The following is a 16,702-nucleotide window of genomic DNA, read 5'->3' on the forward strand; positions in this document are numbered from 1 at the left end:
GAAGTCTTGCTCCTGCTCAGGCTGGTCTTGAACTCCTGGCCTCAAGCCAGCAATCCTACCTCACCCTTCCAAAGTGCTAGGATTACAGGTGTGAGCCACTGTGCCCAGCCTAACTTTTATTTTTAATTGTCAAAATATAGGTAATAAATTTGACTGACATTTTCTTTTCATTGCCTCTTCATGTTCCCTTTGCCCTTTTCTTCCCTCGGCTTGCAGTTTCAGATTATCATCTGGGGAAATAGCAGCCGTTACCTCAGATGTTACTGTTTTCTGCTTCCTATTCTGTCTCTTACTTGACACCACTTTACAATCTTTTCGACATTTTTCTGAGTAAATGTGTGTATAGTGTAACACACCAGCCATATGTATCCACAGATCCCTCTCCCCATATAGTGTAAATCTGTCTGTTACTTCCTTTGCCATTGACCACTCGTGAAAATGCTCTGGCTGTTTTCACCTGCTTCCTAATCGCTTTCCCACTTCCACAGGGCTGGTCCTCTCGTCTGGACGCCGTCTGGGCAGCACAGCTTCTCCTGGCAACTTACACAGACATTTCTGTCTGTTATCAATTTCTCAGTCTCTCTCTGGTTTTTTGAAAGAAATTATGAGTTCATTTGTAATGAATATTCCAACTTCTTAGAATAGTTGAGTCTTCCAGTAAAAATGCAAATAGAGCATAACAGTTCACATCACGTCAAATCAGACCTCAGGGGGGAACTCTTCATGCAGTTTTCAGCAGTAAACTTTGGAAAATCCAGTAGGCCTTATACTGAGGGTATATGTGAAACTTGGTAAATGTGGAATGTAAGTGTCTCGGCACAGTAACTGAGAGAATGCCAGGAAGGCTGTGTTAACCAGTGTGATGAAAGTGTGTCAAATGGTCTGTGAAGCTAGTGAATGATGCCCCATGATCATATCAATGTACACAGCTATGATTTAATTAAAAAAAAAAAGAAAGAAAATAAAATAAACAAGGCAGGGATGAAAGCCGTAGTGGTGTGTAATCCCATACTGCAGAGGTGTGATCTGTTGACAGAAGATTGTTCACTCTGGTACGGATTCAGTACAGGATCAGTAGAGAAGATGGGAAAACATGAGAACCGCAGAAATGAAAGGGTGAGGAAGGAGCATGTGAAAATGGGGGGCCATGGTGTTCTCGAAACCTGAAGAACATTCACAGGTCTGTGGTGGCCCAGCGTGTGGCTGTCCATGCGGGGGGCAGTTGTGCACCACAGTTCAGATGCCGAGTCTGCACCCGGCAAACTGACGAGCAGATTTCAGATTGATTACATGTGGAGGTGGATATTTTTAATATGTTGGGTTAAATAAAATGTTATTAAAATGAACTTCATCTTCTTATATTTTTTAAAATGCATCTACAGAACATATCCAGTCACTTGTGTGGCACACGTGAATTTCTGCTGGACGGGGCTGGTCCCCGCATGCCTCTGTAGCAGGGTCACCCGCCATGTGCTGACATCATTTTCTCCACACCTTTTCCTGTGAGTTTGGTTGATTTTTTTTTATAGGTAGTTGTGATACTGGAATTTCATCTTCAGTGGGTCATTGGTCTCAGTGATTCGAAGAATGATTCCACGGACCACAGATCAGTGGTAAGACAGGATTTATTTACAGAAAAGAATACAAAAACAGCAAAGCTCCTGGCAGAGAGAAAAAGACCAAGTGTGGGGGGGCTGTCTCTCACCCGCTCTGTCTGTCTCTCGGCTCTCTGTCCAGGGGTGTATGTGTGTGTGTACATAAATGTATATATATGGTTGCATGGTCCTCTGTAGTTACATTTAGCTGAGACTGGATAGCAAATGAATGGCTACAATCCCTTTCATTCCCAGGCCTAGGAAATGGGGGTTCCCTGTTTAGCCAGGAGTGCAAGGGGAGGGAGACCTAAGGTGCTGGTGTCTCCCCAGCAGCTGTCTGGCCCCTCTGGCTACTGGAGCCTCCTGCCTGCTGGTTCCTCTGCCGGCTACCGACCCACCAACACTGCCAAGGCGGAGGCAAGTCTGCCCCCTCGTCTCCACCAAGCTGGCTTGGGAGCCACCTGTCCTATATTAGTTGTTTTATCTGTTTCAGAATTTTTTTTTTTTTTTTTAGTAAGGGATATAGTAAGCTTTTTTATTCCGTCATCTGCAAATGACAATAAGGAAAGTAATATACCAACGCAGTATTTAGCTGTGCAAGATGAAAATCTTCAGAATTTGTACATGTGTTACTTGGAACATTTTCATTCCTAATTCATACATTGCTAGATACTTGGCAACGTATAAAGAATACCCAGTTTTAGGTGGTGTTTTGTAATATGATTTATTTACAAAATTTCACCACATAATAGGAACTTCCTTTAAAAAAAAATCAGAATTTGAGTGTGTGGCTTAAATGGAGAATTATTTTTACAAACAGGCCCTGGAGACAAGCCTCCGAAAACAAGAGTTTTAAGCACTCTTAGGAACTCCCAGCAAATTTTCTTTTTTTTTTTTTTTTTTTTTTTATTGTTGGGGATTCATTGAGGGTACAATAAGCCAGTTACACTGATTGCAATTGTTAGGTAAAGTCCCTCTTGCAATTATGTCTTGCCCCCATAAAGTGTGACACACACTAAGGCCCCACCCTCCTCCCTCCATCCCTCTTTCTGCTCCCCCCCCCATAAACTTAATTGTCATTAATTGTCCTCATATCAAGATTGAGTACATAGGATTCATGCTTCTCCATTTTTGTGATGCTTTACTAAGAATAATGTCTTCCACTTCCATCCAGGTTAATACGAAGGATGTAAAGTCTCCATTTTTTTTAATAGCTGAATAGTATTCCATGGTATACATATACCACAGCTTGTTAATCCATTCCTGGATTGGTGGGCATTTAGGCTGTTTCCACATTTTGGCAATGGTAAATTGAGCTGCCATAAACAGTCTAGTACAAGTGTCCTTATGATAAAAGGATTTTTTTCCTTCTGGGTAGATGCCCAGTAATGGGATTGCAGGATCGAATGGGAGGTCTAGGTTGAGTGCTTTGAGGTTTCTCCATACTTCCTTCCAGAAAGGTTGTACTAGTTTGCAGTCCCACCAGCAGTGTAAAAGTGTTCCCTTCTCTCCACATCCACGCAAGCATCTGCAGTTTTGAGATTTTGTGATGTGGGCCATTCTCACTGGGGTTAGATGATATCTCAGGGTTGTTTTGATTTGCATTTCTCTAATATATAGAGATGATGAACATTTTTTCATATGTTTGTTAGCCATTCGTCTGTCATCTTTAGAGAAAGTTCTATTCATGTCTCTTGCCCATTGATATAAGGGATTGTTGGCTTTTTTCATGTGGATTAATTTGAGTTCTCTATAGATCCTGGTTATCAAGCTTTTGTCTGATTGAAAATATGCAAATATCCTTTCCCATTGTGTAGGTTGTCTCTTTGCTTTGGTTATTGTGTCCTTAGCTGTACAGAAGCTTTTCAGTTTAATGAAGTCCCATTTGTTTATTTTTGATGTTGTTGCAATTGCCATGGCAGTCTTCTTCATGAAGTCTTCCCCCAGGCCAATATCTTCCAGTGTTTTTCCTATGCTTTCTTGGAGGATTTTTATTGTTTCATGCCTTAAATTTAAGTCCTTTATCCATCTTGAATCAATTTTTGTGAGTGGGGAAAGGTGTGGGTCCAGTTTCAGTCTTTTACATGTAGACATCCAGTTCTCCCAACACCATTTATTGAGTAGGGAGTCTTTCCCCCAAGGTAAGTTCTTGTTTGGTTTATCAAAGATTAGGTGGTTGTAAGATGTTAGTTTCATTTCTTGGTATTCAATTCGATTCCAAGTGTCTATGTCTCTGTTTTTGTGCCAGTACCATGCTGTCTTGACCACTATGGCTTTGTAGTACAGACTAAAATCTGGTATGCTGACGCCCCCAGCTTTATTTTTGTTACTAAGAACTGCCTTAGCTATACGGGGTTTTTTCCGGTTCCATACAAAACGCAGAATCATTTTTTCCAAATCTTGAAAGTACGATGTAGGTACTTTGATAGGAATGGCATTGAATAGGTAGATTGCTTTGGGAAGTATAGACATTTTAACAATGTTGATTCTTCCCATCCATGAGCATGGTATGTTCTTCCATTTGTTAATATCCTCTGCTATTTCCTTTCTGAGGATTTCATAGTTTTCTTTATAGAGGTCCTTCACCTCCTTCGTTAGGTATATTCCTAGGTATTTCATTTTCTTTGAAACTATGGTGAAGGGAGTTGTGTCCTTAATTAGCTTCTCATCTTGACTGTTATTGGTGTATACAAAGGCTACTGACTTGTGGACATTGATTTTATATCCTGAAACATTACTGTATTTTTTGATGACTTCTAGGAGTCTTGTGGTTGAGTCTTTGGGGTTCTCTAAGTATAAGATCATGTCGTCAGCAAAGAGGGAGAGTTTGACCTCCTCTGCTCCCATTTGGATTCCCTTTATTTCCTTGTCTTGCCTAATTGTATTGGCTAGAACTTCCAGCACTACGTTGAATAGTAAAGGTGACAGAGGACAACCTTGTCTGGTTCCAGTTCTAAGAGGAAAAGCTTTCAGTTTTACTCCATTCAGTAAAATATTGGCTGTGGGTTTGTCATAGATAGCTTCAATCAGTTTTAGAAATGTGCCACCTATGCCTATACTCTTCAGAGTTCTAATTAGAAAAGGATGCTGGATTTTATCAAATGCTTTTTCTGCATCTATTGAGAGGATCATGTGATCTTTATTTTTGCCTCTGTTAATATGGTGGATAACGTTTATAGACCTGCATATGTTAAACCAGCCTTGCATCCCTGGGATGAAGCCTACTTGATCATGATGAATGACTTTTTTGATGATAAGCTGTAATCTATTGGCTAGGATTTTGTTGAGAATTTTTGCGTCTATGTTCATGAGTGAGATTGGTCTGAAATTCTCCTTTTTGTTTGGGTCTTTTCCTCGTTTTGGTATCAGGGTGATGTTTGCTTCATAGAATGTGTTGGGGAAGATTCCTTCTTCCTCAGTTTTTTGGAATAATTTCTGCAGTACAGGAACAAGCTCTTCCTTGAAGGTTTGATAGAATTCTGGAGTGAAGCCATCTGGACCAGGGCATTTTTTAGTTGGAAGCTTTTTTATTGTTTCTTTGATCTCAGTGCTTGAAATTGGTCTGTTCAGGAGGTCTATTTCTTCCTGGCTAAGTCTAGGGAGAGGGTGTGATTCCAAATATTGATCCATTTCCTTCACATTGTCAAATTTCTGGGCATAGAGTTTCTGGTAGTATTCAGAGATGATCTCTTGTATCTCTGTGGGATCAGTTGTTATTTCCCCTTTATCGTTTCTGATTGAGGTTACTAGAGATTTTACTTTTCTATTTCTAGTTAGTCTGGCTAATGGTTTATCTATTTTATTTATTTTTTCAAAAAACCAACTCCTTGTTTCATTAATTTTCTGAATGATTCTTTTGTTTTCAATTTCATTGATCTCTGATTTGATTTTGGATATTTCTTTTCTTCTACTGAGTTTAGGCTTAGATTGTTCTTCTTTTTCCAATTCCATAAGATCTCTTGTGAGATTGTTGATGTGCTCTCTTTCTGTTTTTCGAATGTAGGCATCTAAAGCGATGAATTTTCCTCTCAAAACTGCTTTTGCAGTATCCCACAGGTTTTGGTAGCTTGTGTCTTCATTGTTGTTATGCTCAAGGAAGTTAATGATTTCCTGTTTTATTTCTTCCTTCACCCATCTGTTATTCAACAGAAGATTGTTTAATTTCCATGCCTTTGGGTGGGCTTGAGCATTTTTGTTAGAGTTGAGTTCCACCTTTAGTGCCTTATGGTCTGAAAAGATACAAGGTAAAATTTCAATTCTTTTGATTCTGTTGATATTTGTTTTGTGTCCCAGGATATGATCAATTTTGGAGAATGTTCCATGGGGTGATGAGAAGAATGTATATTCTTTATCTTTGGGGTGGAGTGTTCTATATGCGTCTATCAAGCATAGTTGTTCTAGGGTCTCATTTAAATCTCTTACATCTTTGTTTAATTTCTGTTTAGAGGATCTGTCCAGCTCTGTAAGAGGTGTGTTAAAGTCCCCTGTTATGATGGTATTATCAGATATCATATTGCTCAGACTGAGTAAGGTCTGCTTCAAGAATCTGGGAGCATTTAAATTGGGTGCATAAATATTTAGAATGGAAATGTCTTCTTGTTGTAGTTTTCCCTTGACCAATATAAAGTGACCATCTTTGTCTTTTTTGACTTTAGTTGCTTTAAATCCACATGTATCTGAAAATAAGATTGCAACTCCTCTTTTCTTCTGAATTCCGTTTGCCTGAAAAATTGTCTTCCAACCCTTGACTCGGAGCTTTAATTTGTCTTTTGAGGCCAGGTGTGTTTCTTGCAGACAGCAAATGGATGGCTTGTGTTTTTTAATCCAGTCAGCCAATCTATGTCTCTTCAGTGGGGAATTCAAGCCATTAACATTTATTGAGATAATTGATAAGTGTGGTAGTATTCTATTCGTCTTATTTGGTGAGAGTCCATTGCTTAGTTTTATCTTTTGCATCAGTGTGGAGGTTAGGTTTTGTCCTTTGATTTCTGAGTTCTTACTTTGCTGCTGATCCACTGTGGTGGTCAGTGTGCAGAACAGGTTGAAGTATTTCCTGTAGAGCTGGTCTTGTTGTGGCGAATTTCCTCAATGTTTGTATATCCTTAAATGATTTGATTTCTCCGTCAATTCTGAAGCTTAGCTTAGCAGGGTACAGAATTCTGGGCTGAAAATTGTTCTGTTTAAGTAGGTTAAAGGTAGATGACCATTGTCTTCTTGCTTGAAAAGTTTCATTAGAGAAGTCTGCGGTCACTCTGATGGATTTGCCCCTGTAGGTCAACTGGCGCTTACTCCTGGCAGCTTGCAGAATCTTTTCTTTTGTCTTGACTTTGGACAGGTTCATCACAATGTGTCTTGGAGAAGCTCGGTTAGAGTTGAGGCGACCTGGGGTCCGATATCCCTCTGAAAGCAGTGTGTCAGACTCTTTGGTGATGTTTGGGAAATTTTCTTTTATAATATTCTCTAGTATGGCTTTCATTCCTCTGGGGCATTCTTCTTCCCCTTCTGGAATTCCTATAACTCGTATGTTGGAACGCTTCATAAAGTCCCATAATTCTGACAGTGAACGTTCTGCTTTCTCTCTCTTCTTTTCTGCCTCTTTTACTGTCTGAGTTATCTCAAGAACTTTGTCTTCTACCTCTGAAATTCTTTCTTCTGCATGGTCTAACCTGTTGCTGATACTTTCCATTGTATCTTTAAGTTCCCTAATTGACTGTTTCAGTTCCTTCAGGTCTGCTATATCCTTTTTATATTCTTCATATCGTTCATCTCTTATTTGATTCTGTTTTTGGATTTCCTTTTGGTTATTTTCCACTTTATTAGCAATTTCCTTCATTGTTTCCATCATTTCTTTCATTGTTTTCAACATGTGTATTCTAAATTCCCTTTCTGTCATTCCTAACATTTCTATACTGGTGGAATCATCTGCAGTAGCTACCTCATGGTCCCTTGGTGGGGTTGTTCTAGACTGGTTCTTCATGTTGCCTGGAGTTTTCTGCTGATTCTTCCTCATGAGTGATTTCTTTTATCTGTTTCCTTGCTCTAATTTTCCTTTCACTTCCTCTTGCTCTTTAAGTTCTTGTGCCTGTGGACTAAGGGTTACAGGACCAGAAGGGTGAGAAGGTTGAAGAGCAAAAAAAGGGGATGAAAGAAAGGAGGACCGAGTGATAAGAAAAAAAGAAAGATAGAGAAAGGAGAGGGGGTGGGTATAAGGAATATTGACAAAAAGAAGAGAGGCACAGAAAGAGGGAGACAGGGCAATATAGGTGTACAGTAGGGTACTTTGACACAACCTTAAAAAACCCCCACCTTCTGGGGGTGCCCAGTTGCGTGGTTCCCTTGAGGTCAGCAGCTCTTTGCTAACCTGATCAGACACAGTACCCCACCTCCACCAAGTAGAGAGGAAAGACAAAAATGCTATAAATCAAACCAAAAGAAGCAAACAGAAAACTTTACGGGGATAAAATTGGGTGAAAAACCAAATTATATCGGTAGAAACACTAGCAAAAATGAAGTTGAAGTTATTAAAAAAGGCAGCAATGGGAAATTATAATTAAACTAGGAAAATTGAGAAAGAAAAAGGGATCTGTGTGGAAAAGATTGAAATTAAAAAAACAAAAGAACATCAGCAACGTCAAAATAAACAAACAGAAAAAACAACCAAACCAAAAAAGAAAAAAAAAAAGAAGAAAAAAATACACAACCAAAAACAAAGCAGTTTGTATATGTTATTGAATATTGTCTGGGCAACACGTGGTCTTCTGGGGTATGAGATGTTAGTCACAGTTCTGATACGACTGGAGGCTGCTGATTTCTCAAACCCCAGCAGGTAGACACCCTAAATCTCTCTTCAGCCTACTTAAAAGGCACTTTGAACTTGTAAACTTGCTGAGCAGAAGCTTTCCCAGCTTTCTCGCTGGAATCGCTGCTGAAGTGGCTATCCACTTACTCAGTGTGCCAAAACCGGTCTCACTCTGCCCCTGAGGGTTAGGGCTGCAGGGCGGCTCAAACCCCACCCTTAGGCTACTTGGTTGCTGGGTTACCAGCTCCCACCCGTTTCTCGCTCTGCGACCCTGAGGGCGGAGCTTGCCAGGGCAGATCACTGACAATGGATCCGTGTGACCCACCGCCAAACACTATTAGCTCCGTCTGGCTCAGCTGCTCAGACTGGGGCCCTAGACAACAGCCAAAGTTCTCCGCACTCCCGCTCAGGCCCTCCCCAAGGCAGTTCAACTCAGTGCCAAGTCCAAGGACATCAAAACAGTTCACAGGTAAGGCCTTTCTGGTTTGCAGTCTCGCTGCTACTGAACTTACAGTTGTGGGCGGGTTTAGATGGATTGAACACACGCGACCACTTGCCGGTTTTCCACTGTTTTAGTCCTCCTCTTGGGGTCCAGAAGTCTCTCGCTGACTCCCTGTATCTTCATAGGAGTGATGATAGGCAGTTCCCACCAGCCAGAGATGCCTGGAGCCCTATCTCCCCAGACTCACGGTGCCCAGATGCAAGGAAGCTGTTACTCGGCTGCCATCTTGCTCCGCCCTCCCAGCAAATTTTCATTATCGATAGATACACTGCGCAAAATCACCTAAGAGAGTAAATTGATTCCAAATAATTCTCTTCTATTCTTATTCATGGCATAAATGCCTCTGAAAAAGACAGTTGGGAGCACTTGTTACAGATGGGGGCGTCTTTTGAGCTTCTCTTCACAACCAAGCCCCTCTCTCACAGACTGAAGAAGCCTCGGACAAATTGGAATCTTTTTCCTTTCATTGCATTTCTCAGTTTGAAAATTAGATTTCCATACATGTAGAACATGTGTACACATCACATCTGCACCTGGCTGTGCCAATAGGAGAGAGGAAGCTTCCACCAAGGGCCAAGGAAGGACCTGGGCAGTCTCCGGCTCCACCATCTCCAGCCCCAGCACATCGGCCCTGCGGTCTCTTCACTCCCACCTCCAGGCCTGGTTTTTCTCAAATGAAACATGCAGATAATCATGACAGCTACTCAAGGATTGTCATGAGGATTAAATGAAATGACAACCCAAGGCATTTAACGTGGCGTCTGGCACAATAAATACTATAATGATATATAAATATTAACGGTTCCTACAGATACAACTTTAATTTTGAGAACACGGTCTTCTTCTTCCTCCCCATGGTTGGGTCCTCCCTTGTCCTAAGGGAATCAGTCAACACAAGGCTAAGTGGCTTCCTGGCATCCTTGGTGAGTTAAAATTCCTCTTGGCATCAGAGCTTATGCTACCACTCTTCATACCCTGGGCCAGGAGCCAGGAACGACTGCTGGCCACAGTTCAGACTCTGGAGGAGAAGCTGGAGTGGAGTCGAGAACCTGACCTATGCTGAGGGTGGGTGCATCCCCTGGGCCTCATGGGTGTGGTGGGGCTGCGGATGCCCAGTTAACCTCAGCTGTTCAGAACCAGCCATGGGAGGCTTGACCTGAGACTAGATCTTTCCCACTATAAGGTGGAGGTGGGAATAGGAAGGCCAAACAGAATACAAAATCAGGCATTTTGGCAACAAAGAGATGTGTTTTCATCACTGGGATTTAACAGGCATATCATGACAAGAAGGCCCTCTGCCAGCCTGGTGACACTGAGGCTCCACATCAGGGGCAATTGTCGCCAAGCCCAAATGAAAAGCCTCCAGGCTGAGGGTGGCCTTACAGAGGAGGGTCAGTCCTGCTGCTGGGCTGCGTGCTAGGCAGGGGATGCGCTTTCGTGTCCACTGCCTGGAACCCTCAGGAGCGGGATCTCAGCATGAGGCTTAGCCTGGCTTTAAGGGCTGAGCCTCAGCAAGACTTAGAACAACATGGGCCCAATGCCCAACCCGGCATTGCTCCTTAAATCTCTCCCACCTGCGTCCCAGAACATTACGGGAGGCTGGTTTGTAGCAGGCAAGGCAAGACTGAGCAGAGCATTAGGAAGCCCCTCTCCAGGAGAGAGCACAGAGAGGGTACCCAAGTCAGGTAATTTCAACAGCAACAAACCAGGTGTGGGGTGTGGGAAGTCTCAGCTACGCCTTTCACTGTACGGGGGCTCGGGACAAAGATTCCTTGGTAGAAGAAAAGCTTCTCCCTACCAGCAGGGCAGCTGGTTGCAGGGTCCCACCAGTGGCTCCACCACACCTGTGCCTCTGTGCACATCACTTTGCTTTCCGAAGCCTCAGTCCCCCCAACTGTAGAATGGGGGTAAATTATAGGATTCCCCTCACAGGGGTTCCGTGATGTCTACATGGATCATCAGACTACATTCCCTGCCATGTCTGTACGTACTCGGTAGATGTCAACACTAATGGTGAGAATCTGCATCCGGGTTCCCCGTCAGCAGCAGACTAGGGACTTATTTGACGACTGCGGCCATGAGCTCTTTTCACCAAAGCAAACTTTAGACCCAGCCTTCACGGTCACTGGAAAACCTACCCATGTACTAATCACATCAAATATCTAAGGTTCTCCTGGTTGCAGATTAAAGGCGGATGCCAGACGTGTGCAGGAGTTAGGAGGGAGGGTTTCTAGCAGGAAGGGCGAGGTGACCCCAGATGTGTGCCTGCGTCTGGGAACAGCCTACACCTGCAGTCACCGGACCAGGAGGACGCGTGCGCCCCCACTGGGCACAGTCTGCAGTCACCGCACCAGGAGGACGCATGAGCCTCCATCCCGGCACAGCCTGCACTCACCACACCAGGAGGATGTGGGCGCCCCCATCAGGCACAGCCTGCACTCACCGTGCCAGGAGGACACATGAGCCTCCATCCGGGCACAGCCTGCACTCACCACACCAGGAGGATGTGGGCGCCCCCATCAGGCACAGCCTGCACTCACCGTGCCAGGAGGACACGTGGTCCCCCATCCGGGCACAGCCTGCAGTCACCGCATCAGGAGGACACGTGGTCCCCCATCCGGGCACAGCCTGCTCTCACCAAACCAGGAGGATGCGTTCACCTCATCAGGTCACAGCCTGCACTCACCACATCAGGAGGATGCGTGCACCCCGATCGGGCACAGCCTGCTCTCACCACGCCAGAAGGACACGTGTGTCTGCATCCGGGAACCTACAGTCACCGCACCAGGAGGACACGTGCGCCTGTACCCAGATACAGCCTACGTCTGCAGTCGCAGCACCAGGAGGATATAGCAGCCGCTCAGCCGCCCTCCCTGTCCCCTTCCCCCCTCCTCCCGCCCCACTCCCTCCCCTCACATCCAACGGGGCTCCTTGTCTGTCACTGGTTCCTGTTAGCTTGTCTCCATGTGCCCTGTGCCACTTCAGGCCCACTCTCACGTCTCAGAAGTGACCTGTCTCAGAACGTGGAATGGGCCTTCTCTCTTTCCTGCTTAAATCTCCACCGATTTCCTGCCAGTCTCGGAGGATACACCAGACTCTTGCCCCTCGTCTCCTGGTGCCCACACACCTGCCTTTCCGCTTGGAGCTGCCCTCCAGCCGGGTCCTGGGCATCAGGACCGGTTCCCAGCCCCTCCCTGCTCCTCCTGTCCTCCCACGTGGAGCCTCCCATCCCTCCGTCTGGCCAGCCTGTTGGGAGACACTCCCTTTGCACTGGTCCCCTAAGTCACTGTGACAGCCGTCCCATGTACCCACCTGTTTAAGTCTGTCATCTCAGTCACATGAAGCCTCATGGAAGGGTGGTGTCATCTGCGTCTTCCTCGGTGTCCCGGATGCCTCACAGGCCTCCGGCACATCATGGGCAGTTACTGTTGTGGAAAGAATGGACAAAAGAGTGGAGAGGTGGGTCAGTGACAGGGTAAGGAGATGTGGCGATGTTGTAACTTTTTTTTTTTTTTGAGAGGGAGCCTCACTTTGTCGCCCTCTGTAGTGTACTGTGGCGTCATAGCTCACAGCAACCTTAAACTCTTGAACTCAAGTGCTCCTCTTGCCTCAGCCTCCCAAGTAGCTGGGACAGCAGGCACCAACCACCACCCCGGCTATTTTTTAGAGACAAGGTCTTGCTCTGACTCATGTGGTCTCTAACCCGTGAACTCAGGCAGTCCACCTGCCTCGGCCTCCCAAGTGCTAGGATTAGAAGTGTGAGCCATGGTGACTGGCAAAATTGTAACTTCTAAAAGTAATCTGAAGGGGGAGGAAGAAAGAAAGGCTGTGCTGGAAAAGTTGGGAGAGCAGACGGTGATAGGTGACTTTCTGAGTTGAGTGTGCTGGAGAGACTCACGGAGGTGACCCAGAGTCACTAGAGATGAAATGGAGGTCACTTTGCAGAACCTAGAAAGAAAGAGGGGAAGCTACAGCCTAAAGCATATGGGCCTAAAGCATATGAGGAAATTGCAGAGCACCTCCTCATATCCAGGGGGGGACACTGCACATTGACCTCCTTGTATGGAAGGGGGGACGCTGCACAGTGACCTTGTATAGAAGGGGGGACGCTGCACAGTGACCTCCTTGTGGGGGGTGTGACACTCAACAGTGACCTTGTACTGATCAGGGAGGGACGCTGCACAATGACCTCCTTGGGGTTTGGGGGGACACTGACCCATGTTAGCCCATCGGATGCACTTGGTCAGCTCTTCAAACGTTAGTCTTCCTGGCTGCTGTGCAGCTGTATCTGAAATTCCCCGTGAGTAGCTGTCAGTCTGCATAGCCCAGTGAATGTTAGGATGTGTTTTAACAAAATTAAAAAACAAAAGCTTGCAAAGCAGGCACTGATGTATATTCAGTTAGAAGCTTTCTTTTCCAGGAAATGCCATCATGAATTTTTTCTCGTTCCATTGTGTCTTTATGATACCAACTTATCTACCTGGCAAAATTCTTTCCTAGTATTCCTATAACATTTTCATACAACTTTTTCCTCCTAGGGCTTTTAGCATTAGATAAGCCACAGTAGCAGGTTAGGGTAGAGCTTGCTGTTCAGTAGCTCTGCACACAGTCCAGGGCAGCCGTGTCCCTCGAAATAGTGCTGAGAAATACAAATGGGCCCCTGCCGCTGTCCTCACTGCCCTGGGACCAAGTTTCCCCATCTGCGAAAGGAGAGAAATAAAAGCACCTGCTTCCCAGATTGTCATAGTGTTAAAAGTATTATCAGAAGATGGTCTACAGCTAAGGCTTGACAAATTCAGTTATTGTATTATCATACTTACTTTAATGTAAAATCACCCTTATGAAGAGATTTTACTCTTCTTTAAGCCTCACATCTAGTGACACTTCTTTCTGTCCCTAGACTCTTCCTGTTGCCTTTTTGCTGTGTCTTTATGACACCCCTTCACCACTCGTGAGGCCCGGGGTCTGTACCCGCCCATCTCCGCAGAGCTCCGTCTCTGACGCTGACCACTTCTTGCTGATCTACCTTTTCTTCTAATCTCTTGCTTCTTTTGTTGTGTACCAGTCATTCCATAATAGATCTGTGTGCAAGAAAATGAGTTCTTGGACGTCTTGACTCTTGTTTCCTTCTTTAAAGCGCAGTTCAGGGAGGCAGCTTTGATTTATAAGCACCCGTCATTCCGAGCTGTGTTGCCTAGAGACCGCGTCCTCACCCTGACAGTCCACAGCCCGACTTTAAAGCTCCTAGAGGTCTGTTCATGCAGAATTTTCGCTCTCACAATTTGAAGGAAGCACAGTATACGTATGTTCTTTCCGATTCGTCAGAGGCAAGAAAATCCTGCAGAGAAGAGCTGAGGGCCAGCGTCTGGCACAGGATGTCAGTGCCAAACACATTTTTATTATTCTCTGGGAAATAGGGTTGTAAGAAGGTAATTGCTGACACAACTTTAATGATAGCACTTTAAGTGTGCTGCTGTAATTAAAATAGGGATTTTATTGTACTAGACCTCTGAGAGCCTGGCGTACACACCGTGCAGGCTCAGGATTTACAAAGCAAGCAGCTTTAGTTCCTGCTACTTTTGCTGTGTGGGCCACACTCACCATTTGTGCCTCACCTTGCTGCACAAACCACCTCTCTGCTGGCGAAACACAGTGAGCCCTGGTACTTGGAGAGGAGCTGCAGTGACTGGGCAGTGGCTGTAGCACACGCACCTCTGATGTGTCACCGAAGGAGCTGCTCTCTCCTTTGGTGTCCCTGGGAAGAAGACTTCTGTATATTATGCAATGCGGTTAAAACCTCACAGGACATTTTGGTTAAAATTTGAAGAGGGCTCTCTTACAGCAGTGGGATGTCATATCCCCCCGATTGACAGTTTAGGATTACATACAGCTGCTAGTTATAAAAACCCAAAGATAATAGTTTTAAAAAATTAGTTGGTTGTTTTTCTCCTCTGATGAGAATTGCAGAGGTTGGTGGTCCATGTGTGGTGATGCCACAGTATCAGGTGGGACCTAGGAGTTTGGACACTGTAACATTGGGTCATCACCTGGGCCTGGGACAGCTGCCTGAGCTGCGGCCACCATGGCCGAGCCCCAGGGAGGAAAAAAGGCCAGGGCAGGAGCCTTGGCCCAGTGACATCAACCATTGCCTTTAAAAAGCTTTCCCTAGAAGGCTAACCCCAAAACATCCACTCACATCTTCTTAGCCAAAATTTAGTCATGTGGAAAATACATAGTTTATGAGCTGAGTGTATCTCTCTGAAAAGTCAGTGTTCTAGACCCAGATTAAGGAAGAAAGGCCAAGCGATGTTGGTTCAGCGTGTAACTGTCTTTGCCATAGTGACCATGTGTAGAAAGTGTAAGCAGCATGCGCGCACAAGCACACACACACACACACACACACACTGCTTTCCCACAGCAAAAATTTCCCTTGTTCAGGAAACGTGGTGGGTGATAAGACCTGCACCTGGGCCAGGGCCCTTGGTCTCGGCTGCTTAGAGGCTGGGTATCACTACCACCCAGCCCAGGAGCCCAAGTCAAGCCTCAGCAACAGAGACGCTGTCTCTAAAAAAAAAGAAGCAAAAAATAATCAGAAATCTGTACTTTTTTCTGTTGGTAGCAAAATTACTCTTCATCACGATAAAATATATATTGATTGAATATATAATCAATACTCGATTAGTTTCCTGAGTCATCACATATTCTTTTTTAAGTATCACCTTCATGTCACTGAGGTGTTTAAAATTACAGTTGACTTTTGAACAATGTGTGTGTCGGGGGCACCAGCTCTGCCCAGTCATAAGTCCGCATCTGACTTTTGACTGCACAGAACTCAATGCTGTGATAGCCGCCTTCTGCTCAGCAGAAGCCTTTCCAAGGACACTGACAGGTGATTAACATGTGTTTTCTATGTTCTGTGCATTTAATATACAGTGTTCTCACAATAAAACAATCTAGAGAAAAGAAAATGTTACTAAGAGAATCATAAGGAAGAGAAAATGCATTTCTTTTCACTAGGTGGAGGTGGATCAGCACAAAGGCTGTCAACCCCCTCGTCTTCATGCTGAGCAGGTGAGGACGTGGGGGCAGCAGAGGGCTGGTCCTGCTGTGTCCGGGTGGCAGAGGGGGAAGGGAAGGCAGGAGAGACAGGTGTGACTTTTATTTTTTAAAAATCTGCATTATTATTGGACCCACACACTTCAAACACATGTTCACATGTCACCTGAACTTGAAACATAGTTTGGGGACGTTTGGATATGATGCTTCGGGTACCAGTTTAGAAGAATGTTTGATTCTCATCACTGTTACATTTCTCAAATTTTTAAATTAAAGCTATTTCCTATAAATCTAAAATCTGGTACAAACGTACTTGAAAGCTTAGGAGATGGGTCCTCCATGTGTTCTGTGCACTGGTCCGCGCAGACCTGCCCTGGTGTCAGCTTCCGTGACTCCACTTGGCCTGGGGGATTCTCTCACGGTGTCCTTAGTTGTGGTAAAGCACCCACGGCGTAAAGTGCACCACCTGCAGACCGTTTTCAGGGTGTGGTTAGTGGCGTGAGTGCCACACTGCACACTTGTGCAAACCCCATGTTTCTTTATTATGACCCGATTCTTTTTTTGTCCACCATAGTATTTGACACTAAGTCATTCTCTGTCAGTGTTTGTTCAAATAGATCTTCAGGTAACAAGTAGTCATTTTCCCACCATGTTTATTTGTAGGGCAGAGATTTGAACAAACTGATCTAGTTGGACAACTGGGTGATGGATGGCTAAGTAGTGAGGGCTGTAATCCGGAGCAGTGCCTGG

General features: G+C 44.8%; 1 protein-coding gene across 6 annotated transcripts in view; it reads left to right on the forward strand.

Annotated features, from left to right (window-relative positions):
• Window positions 1-16,702, forward strand: part of GRIP1 (glutamate receptor interacting protein 1) — a 687,322-nt gene that overhangs the window by 344,282 nt on the left and 326,338 nt on the right. The gene's annotated exons all lie outside the window — the stretch shown is intronic.

This window comes from Nycticebus coucang, chromosome 12 (genome assembly GCF_027406575.1).
Source record: "Nycticebus coucang isolate mNycCou1 chromosome 12, mNycCou1.pri, whole genome shotgun sequence".
Taxonomy (NCBI): Eukaryota; Metazoa; Chordata; class Mammalia; order Primates; family Lorisidae; genus Nycticebus; species Nycticebus coucang.